We start from the raw sequence: 16768 nt of genomic DNA, 5'->3' as shown, positions 1-16768 counted from the left end.
AGGGAATGCAGCATTGTTGGAGGTGCCACCTTTAGAGCTAAAAGTCCATAGGGGCTGCAAGATGAATAACAAGTACCTGAAACCATAGACACAAGACTTTCTGCAGATGATGGAAACCCTGAGCAACATCCACAGAATTTTGGAGAAACTCAGCATGTCAGGCAGCATCTATGGAAATGAAAACACTTGATGTTTTGGGCTGGGACCCTTCATCAGGACCGGAAAGGAAGATGGAAGATCCCAGAATTGGAAGGTGGGGGAGGGGGGGGGGAAGGAGATAGGTAGAAGAGGTAAAGGGCTGGTAAAGGAGGATTCTATTCAGAGAGGAGAGTGGACCATGGGAGAAAGGGGAAGACAAGGAGGAGCACTAGGGAGAAGCGATAAGCAGGTGGGGAGAAGAAGTAAGAGAGGAAAAAATTACCAGGGTGGATAAGCTGATGTTCATGACATCAGGATGGAGGCTATCTAGAAGGTGGTGCTCTTCAACTTGAGAATGGCCTCAGCATGGAAACATGATGTCTTGAACCGACATATCGGAATGGAAATGGGGATTGGAATGGAAGCAGTTGGCCACTAGGAAATCCTACTTTTAACAAAAAATTGTTCCCAAATCTATGTTCCGTCTCACCAGGTTGAGGAGGCCACACCAGGAGCACCAGATACAGTAGACGACCCCTACAGATTTGCAAGTGAAATGTTGTCTCACCTGGCAGGACTGTTTGGGGCCCTTAATGGATGAGAAAGAGGAGATGAATGGGCAGGTGTAGCATTTCTGTCTCTTGCAGGGATGTGTGCCAGGAGGGAGATTAGTGGGGAGGGATTAATGGACAAGGGAATTGTGGAGTGAGCAGTCCTCAGTCCTGGTGGAAAGTAGAGAGTGGGGGAAAGGTAAAGGTAAAGAGGATGGAAGCTGCGGAGAATGGTGTGTTGGATGTGGTGGCTCAAGGGATGGTAGGTGAGAACAAGAAAAAACTCTATTCCTGTTAAGGCAGAGGGAAGATGGGGTGAGTGTGAATTTTCAGGGAATGGGAGAGATGTGGGTGAGGGCAGCATCAATGGTGGAGGAGGGGAAACCCTGTTCTTTGAAGAAGAAGGACCATCTCTGATGGCTTAGAAATGAAGACTCATACTGGAAATAGATGTGGCAGAGACAAAGGAACTGAGAAAGAGGGATGGAATTTTTACAGAAAACAGTGTATAAAGAGGTATAGTCAAAATAGCAGTGGGAATCAGTAAGTTTATAAAAGATATCATTAGACAGTTTGCCCGCAGAGATGGAGACAGAGAAATTGAGAAAGCGGGCGGAGATGACAGAAATGCATCAAGTGAATTTAAGGGCAGGGCGGAAGTTGAAGGCCTAGTTGATGAAATCAATGAGCTCAATGAAGCAATATCAATGTAGCGCAGAAAGAGTTGGAGAACATTACCAGGGAAGGCTTGGAACATGAACTGTTCCACATGGTCAACTAAAAGGCAGGCATAGCTGGGTTCCATGCGGGTGCCTGTAATCACACCTTGAGTTTGGAGAAAGTGGGAGGAACCAAAATAAAAATTGTTGAAGCTGAGGGCCAGTTCCACCAGACAGAGGAGGATCATGGTTGAGGGGAACTGGTCGGGTCTGCTGTTAACAAAGAAGCAGAGAGCTTTAAGACCTTCTTGAGGAGATACCTGAAAATATATGTATATCTTAACCAACAGTAGAGCATTTTTCTCCTTAAGTTTCCGATATTATTTTGTGCACAGATAGCCTGCTGCAATTTCTACGTCACGGCAGTGACTTTTCTCATAAAATACACAAGTTAATCTTGAGATTGTTAAAGTCACTATAAATTAATACATGCCAGCTCTGCTTCTATTAGGTGAAGGAAAGATGAATGAAATAAACCCTTCTATTTCATACATACTATACATTAAGATATTGACTTCATATTGTGTGAATATAAGAAACTCTGCTTTTTGTTGGAAAACCTAATAGCAATCACACTAATAACAAAACTGAAGCCTGAAATATTGAATGTTGATACTAGATTTTTGTTGATACTAGATGATAGTATTTATGGACTGTAGTTGCTCAGGCAACAAACCAGAATCATACTGACAACTGCATTTGATTGTGGTTCTCACTAAGACTAGCCATTGAATAGAAGAGTATCAAATGCAGGTGCACTTTCTGCTTATACCAGCAGCATACCTCAGTATAAGGTCAAAGAAAATCTATGATCCTGCTTCTGAGGAAGGGCAATAAGAATGTTAACCATCAAAAAGGCAAAGATCCAGTGTGACATATGCTCTACAATTGATGGAACCGCACACTGAGTATTAATTCACAAAGTATCCATTAATGAAACACTCATCCTTTGACTGAGTTATGTAATGTGATGCTTGGAATTTCCTGGAAAGTCTTTGAGCAGCATTGAACTGATTGATGCTGGTTTCACATTGAATAAATAATGCTTGTTCTGAGATGGGTCACAGGAAATACTCTGCTAGCTATTTTTTTAAGTTCATTTATTCATTCTTATTTTTGGATTTAAGTGTCACCATTATTTCATGTTTTTTATGACATAGGCGGAAACTATTTGACCCATTGCTGCCTCTCAGAGCAATCCCATAAGTTCCATTGCCTCAGTGAATTTCCCTGCAACCCAATTTCCTCAAATGCTATTAATTCACATCCTGATTTGCCTGCCACTCACCTCGCCCCTTCCAAAGTGCCCGCTAGAAGCTGCTGGTGAGTTATCTCCTTCAACTCCCATTGTGCTGTGTGGGACAGAGAATTTCAGGATTTAAATGCTGAAAGATTGTTTGCATATTTTCGAGACAGAATAGTGAGCAGGCGGTTAGTGTTCCATTGTGCCTGCTTCTTGGTGGATGAGGTTTTAGTTTGGAAGGTGCCGGGACAATGGCCTGTGTGAGAAACAGCAGCTCATTTTGTAGGCGGTACGCACTACGACAGTGGTAAAGGCAATGAATGTCTCGGGTGGTACATGGGCAGTTGCTTTGTCCTGGATGGTGTCAAGCCTCTTGATAATTGCTGGAACCATATTAATTCAGGCAAGTGATCTATCAGGAGGTGAACAGGATACACAGCCTCTGACCTGCTCTAATAACCTGTCTTTATGGTCTTCATGAAGGGGACTCATTGATGGCAATTCCATTAAATGACAAGAAAGCAAAAACCCATCCCATGTTAAATGACTATTGCTGTGGTGCCAAAAGTCATAATCATAAACATGTATGCATACAAATTAAAAGCACACAACTTTTCAAGCAAGCTCCACTGTTTGATAAGATCGATGTATACCTAAATATAATCTTAAATTCGCGTTCCAGCCAAACTCCAGTAATCTTTCACCCCTTTTTTATCAGGAATCTATCTACCTCTGTCTTACACAAAAAATCAAAGATTCTGCCTCCACTGTCCTTTGAAACGAGTTCCAAACTCTCACAAACACTGTCCCTTATATGTAAATTATTATGCCTAGTTCTACTGTGCACCACACAATGAGACATCTTCTCCAGATCCACCTTATAAGAATCAACAGTTCCCCTCTCACTCTTCTAAACTACTGTGGACCCAAGCCTGGTCTGTTCAATTTTCCCTCATAAGACAACCCACCAAGGGCGACCAAAGCCAATTGTTTTCTTCTAAATTGATTTATTTTGAATATTTATTCATGGTCCTTCTCTTGTTGAAACACGCAACATTTTACCCAAAGCATTAATATTGATGTACCTGAAAAGTCTTTTTGTCCATCAATGGGTTCTCCACAAAACATAAGGAAATTGGAGCAGATGTAGGCCAACTGATCCCTCAAGGCTGCCCTGATATTTAATATGATAGTGGCTGCTCTACCCCAGGCTTCAACTTCTACTCCATACCAGATCCCCAAAGCCTTCAAGCACCTGACCACCTAAATTTACTGACCTCCTCTTTAGTGCGCCTCTAAGATCTCTGCTTTAGGTCACTATGGAGGAGGAAGAAGAACAGCAGTGGCAAAAGGCTTTGAGAGTAAAGATGACAGAGTATGTTTGATTGTTAATAATCGTGGCTCCCTGTTTAGAATATTACTTCTGCTTCATAAACGTAAGAAAGCCTGCAGATGCTGGAAGTGAACAGACAGTTGACATTTTGGGTCGAGACCCTTCTTCAGGACTGTTACATAGGCTTTCATGCATCATTACAGGATAATTACCTCTGTTGGTAAATTTAGAGTAAGTTATGGACGATGAAATAGCATGGATTCCAATGTAAATTTTTTACTGTGATTCTGAAAGTTATGGAAAAGCCTGCTCAGATCATTGAACATCGGATCTAAACACATTTGCTCACTCATAGGGAAATAGAGTCCAAAGGTAATGTTTGCCCAAGGATGAAATGAACTTTGAGTCACATTATTTTGCAGCAAAATAAAAGATTGCCAATTCCAAAATTCTGTGCTTATGAAAAATCGAATCATTTCAGTAAATTGAATGAAAACACTATGTAAACAGTCTTTGAATAATGCAATTAAGAAAAACAAATTGTCAAACTACTCTTCATTGCTTTAGTTCCTCCCCTTTATGTCATTTTTCAAATGAATGCCTTTGTCATTTAAAAAAGATGATTATGCTAAGCGGAACTTAGGGACTCCATTTTTACTCTTTCCCGACAGGAGATAAATCAGCAATAATGTATGTAATTGCTGTCTGCTGAATATTGTCATGTACATGCTGATTGTAAACACCAAGGAAATGTCTGCATCAGTTCTGATGAAAGGTTATTGTTCTCAAACATTAACCCATTTCTCTCTCCACGGATGCTGCCTATCCTACTGAGTTTTCATTGAAGTAGGCGCCTTTGCAGTGTGGCTCAATAAAGGCATTTTTATGCTGACCTCATATGAGAGGCATGAAAAATTCCTAACGTTCCAAAGTAAACGTTAACTGCCGAAGCACTGAAGTGCTCAAACATTGGAAATCTAATCTGCCTTGCACAGAGACAACATCCACAGGCTAGTAATTACCTGCTGTAGGCTGCAGAGTAATGAGGGAATCAAAGGGTAGATAACACGAGGTGTTGCCCATATTGGCCATTAAGTTTGTCATCCATACAATCACAAGGATGATCAGGATCTCTGTTGCCTTTTCTTTTCTCCAATTCAGTTGGCTATTTGGGAGATAAATAAAATGTTTTCCAAATATTTACTTGTCATTTCCTACCTTCATAGTTGTCTTGTTCAATGACCCTACCATTCTCTGGCACTCTAACTTCTTCCACGTCTCCAAAAATTCCATCTCTGAGTCCTTAGCTTCCTTTGGGTCTCAAAGAATTCCATCTCGATCCAACTCTTATGCAGGCGATGCAATCTTCATTCCACTATTGCTGATTGTACTTTAGACCACATATCTGGAAAATTCTGTTCCAAATATTTTAGCCCTCTCATTTTTTCTCACTTCTTCTTCCTAGCCATTCTCTTGGAATCACCCCACTTTGGATTTGCTTCCACTCCAGTTCAGTGACGAGGTCCACGCGAGAACTGTAAACTTTTCCACTGATAGGGCAGGCAATGAATGATGGAGTCGACAGGAGGGTAGTTTATAGGGTGTCCGCCGTTTCTGCTGTCATTCCCATTTATTGCTTCTCCATCCTATCCAAGATACTTTTTCTGCTCTTTGAGTATTCAGCAGTGGGCATACCCAGGAGTCAGTGGAGATTTAGCATTTTACAAGGAGTCTTTGAGTGCAAGCTTGAATCTTTTCCTCTGTGAGCTTTATACTCCCTTCTCATAAGCAAATGTCTTGTTTTGGAAGTGTGATAACAGGCTAGTTAACAACATGATCTGAACCACAGGGTCAAAAGGTCTAATCAGGATTGGAAACCAATGCTGGGAATATCAGCATGGAGGATGCAACTTATCCTTCCAGTAAACTTAGAGAGTGTGTGTTATATGAACCTTTCAAATGCCCTGAGATATTAGCTGTAGAAGAACAAATCTCAGATGCATTTGGGAGGTGGTGTGGCCCGGATGACGGGAATCTTTGATGATAGATGGTGCATTCTTGAGGTAATGCTTCATGTAGATGGATATTTTTGCTAAAAGCTGGCTTCCAAGAAATAGGAAAAGGTTCATGATTTTCAGGTTCTTGACACAATCCGTCACTGTGGATGGAGAGAGCAGAGTGGTGGTTGATAGAGGATTTTTGTCTTGCAGATGGTGAGTTTTAGCTGCATCCTTTTGAATCCCTCAGTGAATGATTCAGTCCTTGCTCCGAGAATGGCTCAAGTGCAAGCATTATCTGTACAATTTTTCAGACTCTGCTTGAATCCATATCTCTGAGAACACTGAGACGAGAAGATCTACAGATGCTGGTAACAAAGCAACACACACAAAATGCTGGGGGAACTCGGCGGGCCAGGCAGCATCCATGGAAAAGAGTAAAGAGTTGATATTTTGGGCTGAGACCCCTCATCAGGACTGGAAAAAAAGATGAGAAGTTAGAACAAGAAGGTGGGGGGGGGGAGGGGAGGAAGAAGTACAGGGCGGTAGGTGGTAGGGGAAACTGGGAGAGGGGGATGAGCGAAGTAAAGAGCTGGAAAGTTGATAGGTGAAAGAGATAAAGGGCTGGAGAAGAGAATAGGATAATGGGTCTTCTACTTCATTACTTCCACGTTCTTTCTTGATGGCCTATCCATGATTAGATTGCAGCCATTTATGGGGTGTTGGCATTATTGATTGGCATTTGTACTCCGTATCTAAATGCCCCATATAAAGATAAGCAAATTTCTTGCTGTTCATCTGATGAATGAATTCCTCTTAGTGCTGTTGTGCACAGAATTCCAGAGTTTAGACAACTTAGTATGTAATTTGGAATGGAAACTGCTGTATGTGACATTCTGTCACAACTTTAGCCTTGTCTTCTAAGGTGATGGAAGTTATGGGTTTGGAAGAATCTTGTTTTAAACTTTTAAAGATTAGAGATTAGCTTTACTTGTCACATGTTTTCGACACAACAGTGCAATGCATCATTTGCATCAAATCAAATCAGCAAGGATTGTGCTGGGACAGCCCGCATGTGTTGCTCTGTCACCAATGTTGCATGCTGCAGCTCACTAACCTAAACTGTGGAAATGTGGGAGGAATCCGTAGCACCCACTGACATGGCGCACTGGCGCACAAGGACATAATATACAGAATGGCACAAAGGTTACCCATGGCATTATTGCCAAAAAATCCTCTGTATTTAAAGGTTCAATCATGTATGTTAAGTAGAAGCAGAATTTCAAATAAATTTCAGCAAAGCAGGATTTGGAACATAAAAGGATAAAAGATTACTCTGCATCTCAGTGGGTGGCCAAGTGAAAGAAATGAGTGTAAGCCTATTCAACACAAATGGTGATTAACAAGTTGGCAACAAAGGATGAGGAAATGAATTCAAATCATAGAAAAAGTATTGCACAGGAGTCAAGCTGGGTGCATATTATAGTTTGAGTCCTATTATAAAAGCATTAAGTCTATCACATTATAATAGCAAGAATATGAGGTTGCCTCTTTGTCAAAATACAGCTGTAATTAGATAGATACAATAAAAAAGGGGATACAATCATTGGAGATAAATTATGAAATAGCATAACCTGGAGAATGGGTTGCAGATTCAAGGCATGTATTCCCTTGTACTCCTTGAAGAGATTAAGTGGTGATTTGGTTGGGATGCTGAAAATAATTATGGGGATTTGACAATGTAGTGAAGAACAATTTCCCTTCAGTGTTATTGAGCCCAAGTGGCTGTAATCCCAAAGCTGAATACAGAGGTGATGATGCAATTTCTTTTCACCCAAAACCTAGTGAAACTTTTTCTCTGATGTCTTCTGGAGGTTGGGTGAAGGGAGACAGAAATTTTCATTAAGTAAGGTAATTAAGAGGAACTATGTGATGCTGTGGCTAGCAAGCTTTTCACTGTATCTCTATTTCACTTTACTTGTGCACATGACAATTAACTTGTCGACTGGATATGGCACAAGGACTTTAGTGAAATTAAGTGACAAATCCGCCATTATCAAACAGAACATAGGATATAATGGAAGGGCTAAATGACTCATGCCACTCACCCATAAACCACCCATCCCAACAATGTCCAATTCACCTAAACGGGGAGAAAATTCAAAAATAAAATATGCAAAGGTATTTGGGAATCCTTATGCAGGATTCCCCAAGGGTTAACTTACAGGTTAGGTCAGTGGAAAGGAAGGCAACTGCAATGTTAGCATTCATTTCAAGAGGACTAGAATATGAAAGCAAGGATGTGATGCTGAGCAACACACACAAAATGCTGGAGGAACTCAGCAGGCCGGGCAGCATCTATGGTAAAGAGTAAACAGTTGACATTTTGGGCCGAGACTCTTCATCAGGACCGGTAAAAAAGATGAGAAGTCAGAGTAAGAAGGAGAATGGGGTAAGGAATAAGTACAAGGTGGTAGGTGATAGGTGAAACTGGAAGGGGGGATGAAGTAAAGAGCTGGGAAGTTGATTGGTGAAAGAGATGAAGGGCAATGGAAGAAAAGATGGGGGAGGAGCACCAGAAGGAGGTGATGGGCATGTAAGGAGATAAGGTAAGAGAGGGAAACAGGAATGGTGCGGGGGGTGGGGGGACAATTACTGGAAGTTAGAGAAATTGATGTTTATGCTATCAGGTTGGATATATACAGAATATAAACGGAATACAAGGAGTTACACCTTCAACCTGGGTATGGTCTCATCACGGCTGTAGAGAAGGCTGTGGACTGACATGTCGGAATGGGAAGGGCAAGTAGAATTGAAATGGTTGACCACCGGCAGATCCTTCTTTTACTGGTGAACAGAGCGTATGTGCTCAGCAAAGCGGTCTCTCAATCTACATATCCAATATGGGTCTCGCCCATATAGAGGAGGCCATACTGTGAGCACTAGATACAGCAGAATAACCCCAACAGACTCACGGGTGAAGTGCCGCCTCACCTGGAATGACTGTTTGGGGCTCTGAATGGTCGGGAGGGAGGAGGTGTAGGGGCAGTTTTGGCACTTGCAAGGATAAGTATCAGGAAGGAGATCACAGCAGATGACCCCAACAGACTCACAGGTGAAGTGTTGCCTCATCTCTTCCAGGTGAGGCGACACTTCACCTGTGAGTCTGTTGGGGTCATCCATTGTACTTCCAGCTGAGGCAACACTTGCCTCAGGGATGATGGTGCTGGTTGCCTTTTATTGTCTTATTTTATTTGGAGATAAAAGTGCAAAACAGGCCCTTCAGGCCCAACAAGTGGCAATGCCCAGCGACCCATCTATTTAACACTACATTAATCACAGGACAACTTACAATGACCAATTAACCTACTAGTCATTATGTTCTTGGACCGTGGGAGAAAACCAATGCGATTCATGGGGATAGTTAACTGCTATGCTATTAAGTCTACTGCCTGTATCTTTCCTCATAAGGCATGTTTTCTAATCCAGGCAGATCCTCATAAATCCCCTTTGCGCTCCCTCTTTTGCACACCTTTCCTATGATGAGGTGACCAGAAATGAACACAATACTCTGCCTCACACGAAAATGCTGATGGAACTCAGCAGGTCAGACAGCATCGATGGAACTTTTGGGCTGTGGGTCTTGACCTGGAATGTCAATATTTATTTATTTCCATAGATGCTGCCTGACCTGCAGGGTACCTTCAGTATCTTGTATGCATTGCTCTGAACTTCCGACATCTGCAGAATCTCTTGTGAGTACAATACTTCAAGTATAATCTAACCAGAGTTTTATAGAGCTACAAGGTCACCTTGTGACTCTTGAAAGCCCCCCAACTAATGAAGGCCCACACATCATATGCCTTCTAAACCACCCCTTCAACCTGCGCAGCAAATGTGAGGGATCTATGGACATGGACTCTTCCACCACACTGCTAAATATCCTGCCATCAAGTTCTACTTTCCAAAGCCTTTTCCGATTGAACACCATCTGTCGCTTCTCAGCCCAGCTCTGCATCCTGCTACTTTCCTCTTGTAACCTACGGCAACCTTAATGTCATCTGCAAACTTACTAACCCAGTTTTCCATTTCCCCACTTACCAAAATCACGCAAACCACTGAACACGTACCTCCAGGCAGAATACATTTCATCTGTTAACCACCCTCTACCTTCTATGAGCAAAGCAATTCTGAATCTGGCATGCTCTCATGGATTCCTCACATTCTGTATAATCTTACCATGGTGAACCTTGCCAAATGCTTTACTAAAATCCATATGCATTACATCCATTGCTCTACCTTTATCAATTAGTTTTGTCACTTCTTTGATAAGGTCAATCTGGCTCATGTGGCACGACCTGTCCCTCAGAATCCCACGTTGATTATTCCTAATCAGACTATGTTTCCCCAATTGCTTGCAAGTCCTCTGTCTAAGCATCCTCTCCAATACTATCCTCACTTCTGATATAAGACTCACTGCTCTATAACTCCCAGGATTATCCTGAACAAAGGAATAACATTTACCTTTCTTCAATCCTCTAGTACAAAGATTATCTTCAAAAGCACAGTAATCTCTTCCCTTGCTTCCTGTTGTAACCTGAGGTATATTCCTTCCAATCTCAGAGAATTATCTATTCTAACATTTTTCAATAGTTTCGACACATCCCCTTTGATAAACTCACCATGTTCCAGCACTTTAGCCTGTTCTAAGCCAACCTCACTTTCATCAAAGTCCTTCTCACTGGTGAATTCTGAAGAAAAGTATTCATTAAGGATGTCCTCCATCTCTTATAACTCTAGGCACATGATTCCTCTGTTATCCCTGATCGGTCCTCCCTTCACTCTAACTATCATCCAGTTCTTTTTGTATTTGTAGAATGCCTTGGAATTTTCCTTAATCCTACATACCTAAGGCCTTCTCATGTCACCTTGTAGCTCTCCTAAATCCATTCTTGAGTTTCCTTCCTGGCTGCCTTGTAACTTTCAAGAGACCTATCTGATTCTTGCTTCCTAAATCCTTATTATGCTTCCTTCTTCCTCTTGACTAGATGTTCTACTTGTCTTGTCAACCATGGTTCCTTTACCCCACCGTCCTTTCCCTGTCTCAGTGGGACAGTCCTGTCCAGATTTGTTTATTGTTTATCCAATATTGTTTGTTGACCACAGCTCCACCTTTAATACTATAATTCCAAGAAAACTCGTATCAGTACACCTAAACATTGTATCTCTTTGCAACACCTCCCTTTGCAATTGATTCCTTAACTTAACGACCAACAAACAGTAATCAGCAAGGATAGGCAGCAGCACCTCCAGCAAGATCGTCCTAAACACTGGTGTTCCATAAGTTCTATCTTCAGCCCCCTACACTTTTCCCTCTGCACTCATAAAGTTGTGGCCAGATTCTGCTCTAACTCTATCTACAAGTTTGCATATGATACCAGTGTAATAGGTTGTATTTCAAATAACAATGAGTTAAAGTACAAGAAGACAGCCGCTCGGTGTCAGCCCCGGTGCGGGTGGCTCGCAGGCGCTGACCGAGGCCCTCGCTCCCGCTGCAATAAAAAAAAAGAAGAAGAAGACAGATTTTCCCTCAATGTCAGCAAATCAAAAGAGCTGATCATTGACTTCAGGAAGTGCGGTGGGGGAATGGTGCACATGCTGCTGTTTGCATCGGCTTTGCTCGAGTCGGAGGGTTGAAAGCTTAAAATTCCTAGGAGTGAACACCATCAACAGAAGGTGAAGATGGCACAGCCATGAAAATTCACCAGTGGCCCTACTTCCTCAGGAGGCTGAAGTAATTTCACCTCTTTGGTCCTTACAAATTTTTATCAATGCACCATAGAAAGCATCCTATCTGGATGCAGAATGGTTTGGTTTGGCAACTGCTTGCCTCTGACTGCAAGAAACTGCAGAGAGTTGTGGACACAGATCAACATATCATGGAAACTAGCCTCCCCTCAACGGGTCTTGTCTACACTTCTCACTGCATCAGGAAAGCAATCAGCATGATCAAAAGTCCCATTCACATTGGCCATTTTCTCTTCTCCCATTTCCCTCTTTTGTATCATTGGATAAAAAATACAAAAGCTTCTATCATGCTATTCTAAGACTATCGAACATAATCTACCTCATTATGTCCTTGCACCTGCACTTGTGTACTTGCACTTATGTCCTTGTGTACCTGCACTGCACATTTTCTGTAACAGTAATACTTTATTTTGCATTCTGTTATTGGTTTATCTTGTATTACCTCAATGCAAGAACAGTGTGCAAGACAAGTTTTTTGATTTACATTTGTATACACAACAATAATAGACCGATTTATCAGTTGCAATAAGATAGTTAAGATTAGCTTTATTTGTCAAAGGTACATCGAAACAATGAAGCATAAAGGATTGTGCTGGGGGAAGCCTCCAAGTGTGGCCACACTTCCAGTGACCATGAACATACTCACAACTCACTGTACATCTTTGGGAAGTGGGAAGAAACTGCAGCACCTGGAGGAACCCCACATGGTCACAGAAGAGCATACAAATTCCTTACAGACAGTGCCGGGACTCAAACCTTGATCAGTGATCACTGGTGTTGTAAAGTGATGTCCTAACTGTTACACTACCGTGCTGCTCATCCTATGCCTATACCATGCCTATACTTTTTGTGTATGTTGGGCTAATTATCTCTGGTAAAAGCTGGGTTGTGTGATATTAGCACATATATGTTCTTGTGTTCATGCAACTTTTTCTGCCTAACTGTTAGAAAAAACTGGAACATGTTGATATTTTGTTGAAATGACAATGAATTTCATCCAAATACAGTTACTGACAACGTAAAAGTTTCCAAGTTTGAAATTGCTCTCTTTTTTAAAAAGGCATCTTTGAGTTTCAAATACTGTTGTTGCATGACTAACTGCAATTTTCTCGTCTTGTCTGGTTATTCACAAACAGCTTGATGATGGGAATAATTGTACCAAATGGCATGCATGGCACACAGACAACCAGTTCAAGCTCATAATTCAGCAGTCTGTTAAATAGGACCATGAACATCATTCTCTTCTATATAAAGATCTAAATAAATACCAACTGCTTGTGTTTCTGAAGGAAATAATAGCTAACTTGACATTTTACTTCCTTTTCAAAGGCATGACATTTTCGCCTTGTCTTCAATGAGCTGGGCATTCAATGGGACTTTGCTGTATATTCAAGATAAGGTCAAGGATCAAGCAAGAGCTTATGACAGAAGATTGGATTTGTGAAGTCTGTAATTGCAGGGAAGTACCAGGCGCACTTCACTTAATGTATATAGCTTACAACCTCACTAGCCTCTTCAGTGTAGATCAGTACCAGCAATCAGTACAGAAGTCTCATCTGGTCCTTAGCTGACTTGCTTAGAGTACAGTAATATGGTGGTTAATTCTTGTGGACCACAGAGCTGGACCAGGGATCAAGCTTTTGGGACACACCTTGAATCCCACACAGTGACAGAGAAATTTGAATACAATTAGAAAATGTATTACATTATATTAGTTTATACAGTAAATTAGAGACTAGTTTATTATATACACAAGGTACTATAAAATTCCTTGTTGGCATGAAGCTTGCAAAGTAAGCAGTATATATAATAATAAGAAAAACAAATATATATAACTATGAGCACGAGAAAGCAGAATGGTACAAAGATTGTTGTAACATTTGAACGTACAAAATAAATCCTAATCTGCAAACAGAATCTGATTTATTATCACTGACTTTTGTGGAATTTTGTAGTGGCAATACAATGCAAAAACTATAAAATGCATAAACAAATTGTGCAAAATAAAAGGGACAAGAAAGTAGTGTTCATGGGTTTATGGACCATTCAGAAATCTGATGATGGAGGGGAAGAAGCTGCTTCTAAATCATTGAGTGTGGGATTTCAGGTTCCAATGGTAGTAACGATAAGAGGGCATGTCCAGGATGGTGGGTTCTTAGTGATTAATGCTGCCTTGTTGAGGTACCAGCTCCTTAAATGTTTTCAGTGGTGGAGAGGGTAATGCCCATGAGTCTCCAATCCTTTGCAGCATCTTATGATCCTATGCAGTGGAGCGTCCATAGCACTCAGAATCCTCTGCACTGTACATCTGTAGAAATTTGTATGTGTCTTTAGAAGCATAAAAAATCTCCTCACACTCCTAATGAAGTTTTTTGTAATTGCGTTAACATGTTAGGACCAAGATAACATCTCATGTTTAATGTCCAGGAACTTGAAGCTGCTCATCCTTTACACTGATGGCCCCTCAATGAAGACTGATGTGTGATCCCCTGACTTCCCCTTCCTGAAGTCCACAATCAATTCCCTGATCTTGCTGACACTGAGTGTGAGGCTGCTATTGCGACACCACTCAGTCAGCTGATTGACCTCACTCCTGTACACCTTGTTGCCATCTGAAATTCTGGCAAAAACTGCAGTGTCATTTGTGCTATTATGTGCATACATAGTAAAGAACTTCAGTTCTCAATGGGCAATGCGGACGGTCCACTCGGTACCGATAGCTTTGATGGTGGCCTGGCCGCACATGCTCAGTGTTGATCAGCAACTCAGTAATAACATTTTCTTGTGTTTACCTACACAAAATTTGTCTTTATTAAGAACAGATATAACATGGTGTCAGAAGTCGGAGTGAGGGCTAAGCACAGAGAGAAAATGAATACTGTGAGTAACTGAGAAAGAGACTGCTACTATGAAAGGTACAAGCTGCAAATGGAGAAAAGCTGTCCAGCTGGTTACCAAGAGCAATTCAGGTGAGAGGCTGAGAATTTCTATCATGGATAATCTAAGTCCTCCCACACCTATGCAATTTGCCAACAATCAAATGGATAACTGGACATGCTTCAAACAGCAGTTCAGTATATATTTAGGAGCCAGCAGAGCCTGTTGGTAAAGATGCTTTGGACATTTGTAACAGCTTTCAAATTGATGAAACAGCTCTTACATTGGGGAATACTTTGTCCTAAAAACATTAAGCTTGACAAATATGCTTTTCTTCCCTGTGATCAGAAACAAGGTGTTAGCTGATCAATACCTAGCCGAACTTCACACACTGAGTAAGCCCTGTGAATTTGGAGATTTGAGAGACTCACTAGTTAGATCAGAGTAGTTTGCAGAATTTCAGGTGGTGGACTGCTCAGTGAAAAAGATTTGATGCTTGAAAAGGCTGTGGATATGTGTAGGGCAGCAGAGACCACACGAGCACAAGCTAAGGAGCTGCACAAGGCAGATGTGAAAATGTGATAACAGAGGGGCAGCACACAAGGTGCTTCCCAAAGCAACAGCAAAGCAAAAAGAAAGGCTTAAACAGCAAATGCAGCAAGTCTGAAAGAAGTCACATTCCAAACATGTGTCCTGCTCATTGAAAGTCCAACAATAATTGTGGGAAAAAGAATAATTTTGCAGAGTGCTGCAAAGCTGGGGCTACCAAGAGAAAGGTAGACATTATTGATGAGGAAATGAAGGAAATTTTTGTGAATTCTCTATTGACTGCTGGTGCTGGTAAAATGGAATGGATTGTTCTCGTGACTGTGAGTGAGACAGTAATTCCAATCAAGCTTGACACCAGAGCCCAGGTGAATCTATTGTTCATCAATGATTACAAGACTCTCAAAGTAAAGAGCAAGATATACCTAGTGAAGGGAAAAGTAACAGGCTATACTGGAGAGAATGCTCAGGTAAAAGGGGGCTGTATAGCGACCTTCAAGCACAAGGGGCTGCACCTAAAGGCACAGCTACTGATGGTAGAAAAGTGAGTATTACAGTCAGTATTAGGTCTGAGTGCATATGAAAAGCTCAATCTGGTGAAAAGTGTCTTCTTAGTGGCTTCACAGACTAAAGATGACCACCTAACACTCATGGAAGAGTATGCTGATGTCTTCCAGAGGCTCAGATTCTTACCCGGTGTGCACAAAATTCACGTCGATGAGACAGTAGCTCCTATTGTCCATGCAAGCAGGACAGTTCCATTTGAACTTAAGAGACAAACTTAAACAAGTCTAGCATGCATGAAACTGATAAATGTCAAACAGAAAATTGAAGAACCAACAGATTGGGTGAGCTCACTGGTCACTGTACAAAAGAAAAATGGATCAGTGCAGATCTGTCTAGACCCAAGTGACCTCAGTAAATCCATCAAGAGAAAGCATTTTAAATTGCCATCATGGGAGTGATCATGTCCCGGTTTGCAGGTGCCAAGTTATTTAGCAAGCTCGACACGTCTTCTGGGTTTTGGGAGATGAATCTTGACAAGGCAAGTTTGAAACTATGTACTTTTAACCCATCACAGGGAAAATATCACTTCACTTCAGCTATCATATGTGATTCTGTCTGCACCAGAAGTCTATCATAAATGCAACGGCATGATTTTGGAGGGCATACCTATTGTCAAGAGTATAATGGATAATATCTTCATCTGGGGGTCCACCAAGGATGATCATGATGCATGATTGAGATAAGTTCTTGATGTGATGCAGAATGACAATTGGAAATTAAGTAAAGAGAAATGTGAGTTTGGTGTTATGACATTAGCTTTTATAGGAAAAGTCATATCTGAAGAAGGTGTGAAGCCTGACCCAAGAAAGACACCAGCCAATGAAAACAGGCAAAGCACCCCAAAAAGAGAGGAGGTGAGAAATTTCATGGGGATGGTGACTTATTTGGCTAAGTTCATCCCTCGACTGTCACTCTTTGAGCAGGAAATGAGTAGATTTAGTCTCATGAGCAAGAAGAGTGTTTCCAGAGGCTGAAAAGAATCCCGACTG

This window comes from Hypanus sabinus, chromosome 8 (assembly GCF_030144855.1).
Source record: "Hypanus sabinus isolate sHypSab1 chromosome 8, sHypSab1.hap1, whole genome shotgun sequence".
NCBI lineage: Eukaryota > Metazoa > Chordata > Chondrichthyes > Myliobatiformes > Dasyatidae > Hypanus > Hypanus sabinus.
Note: the sequence above shows the minus strand (reverse complement) of the source record.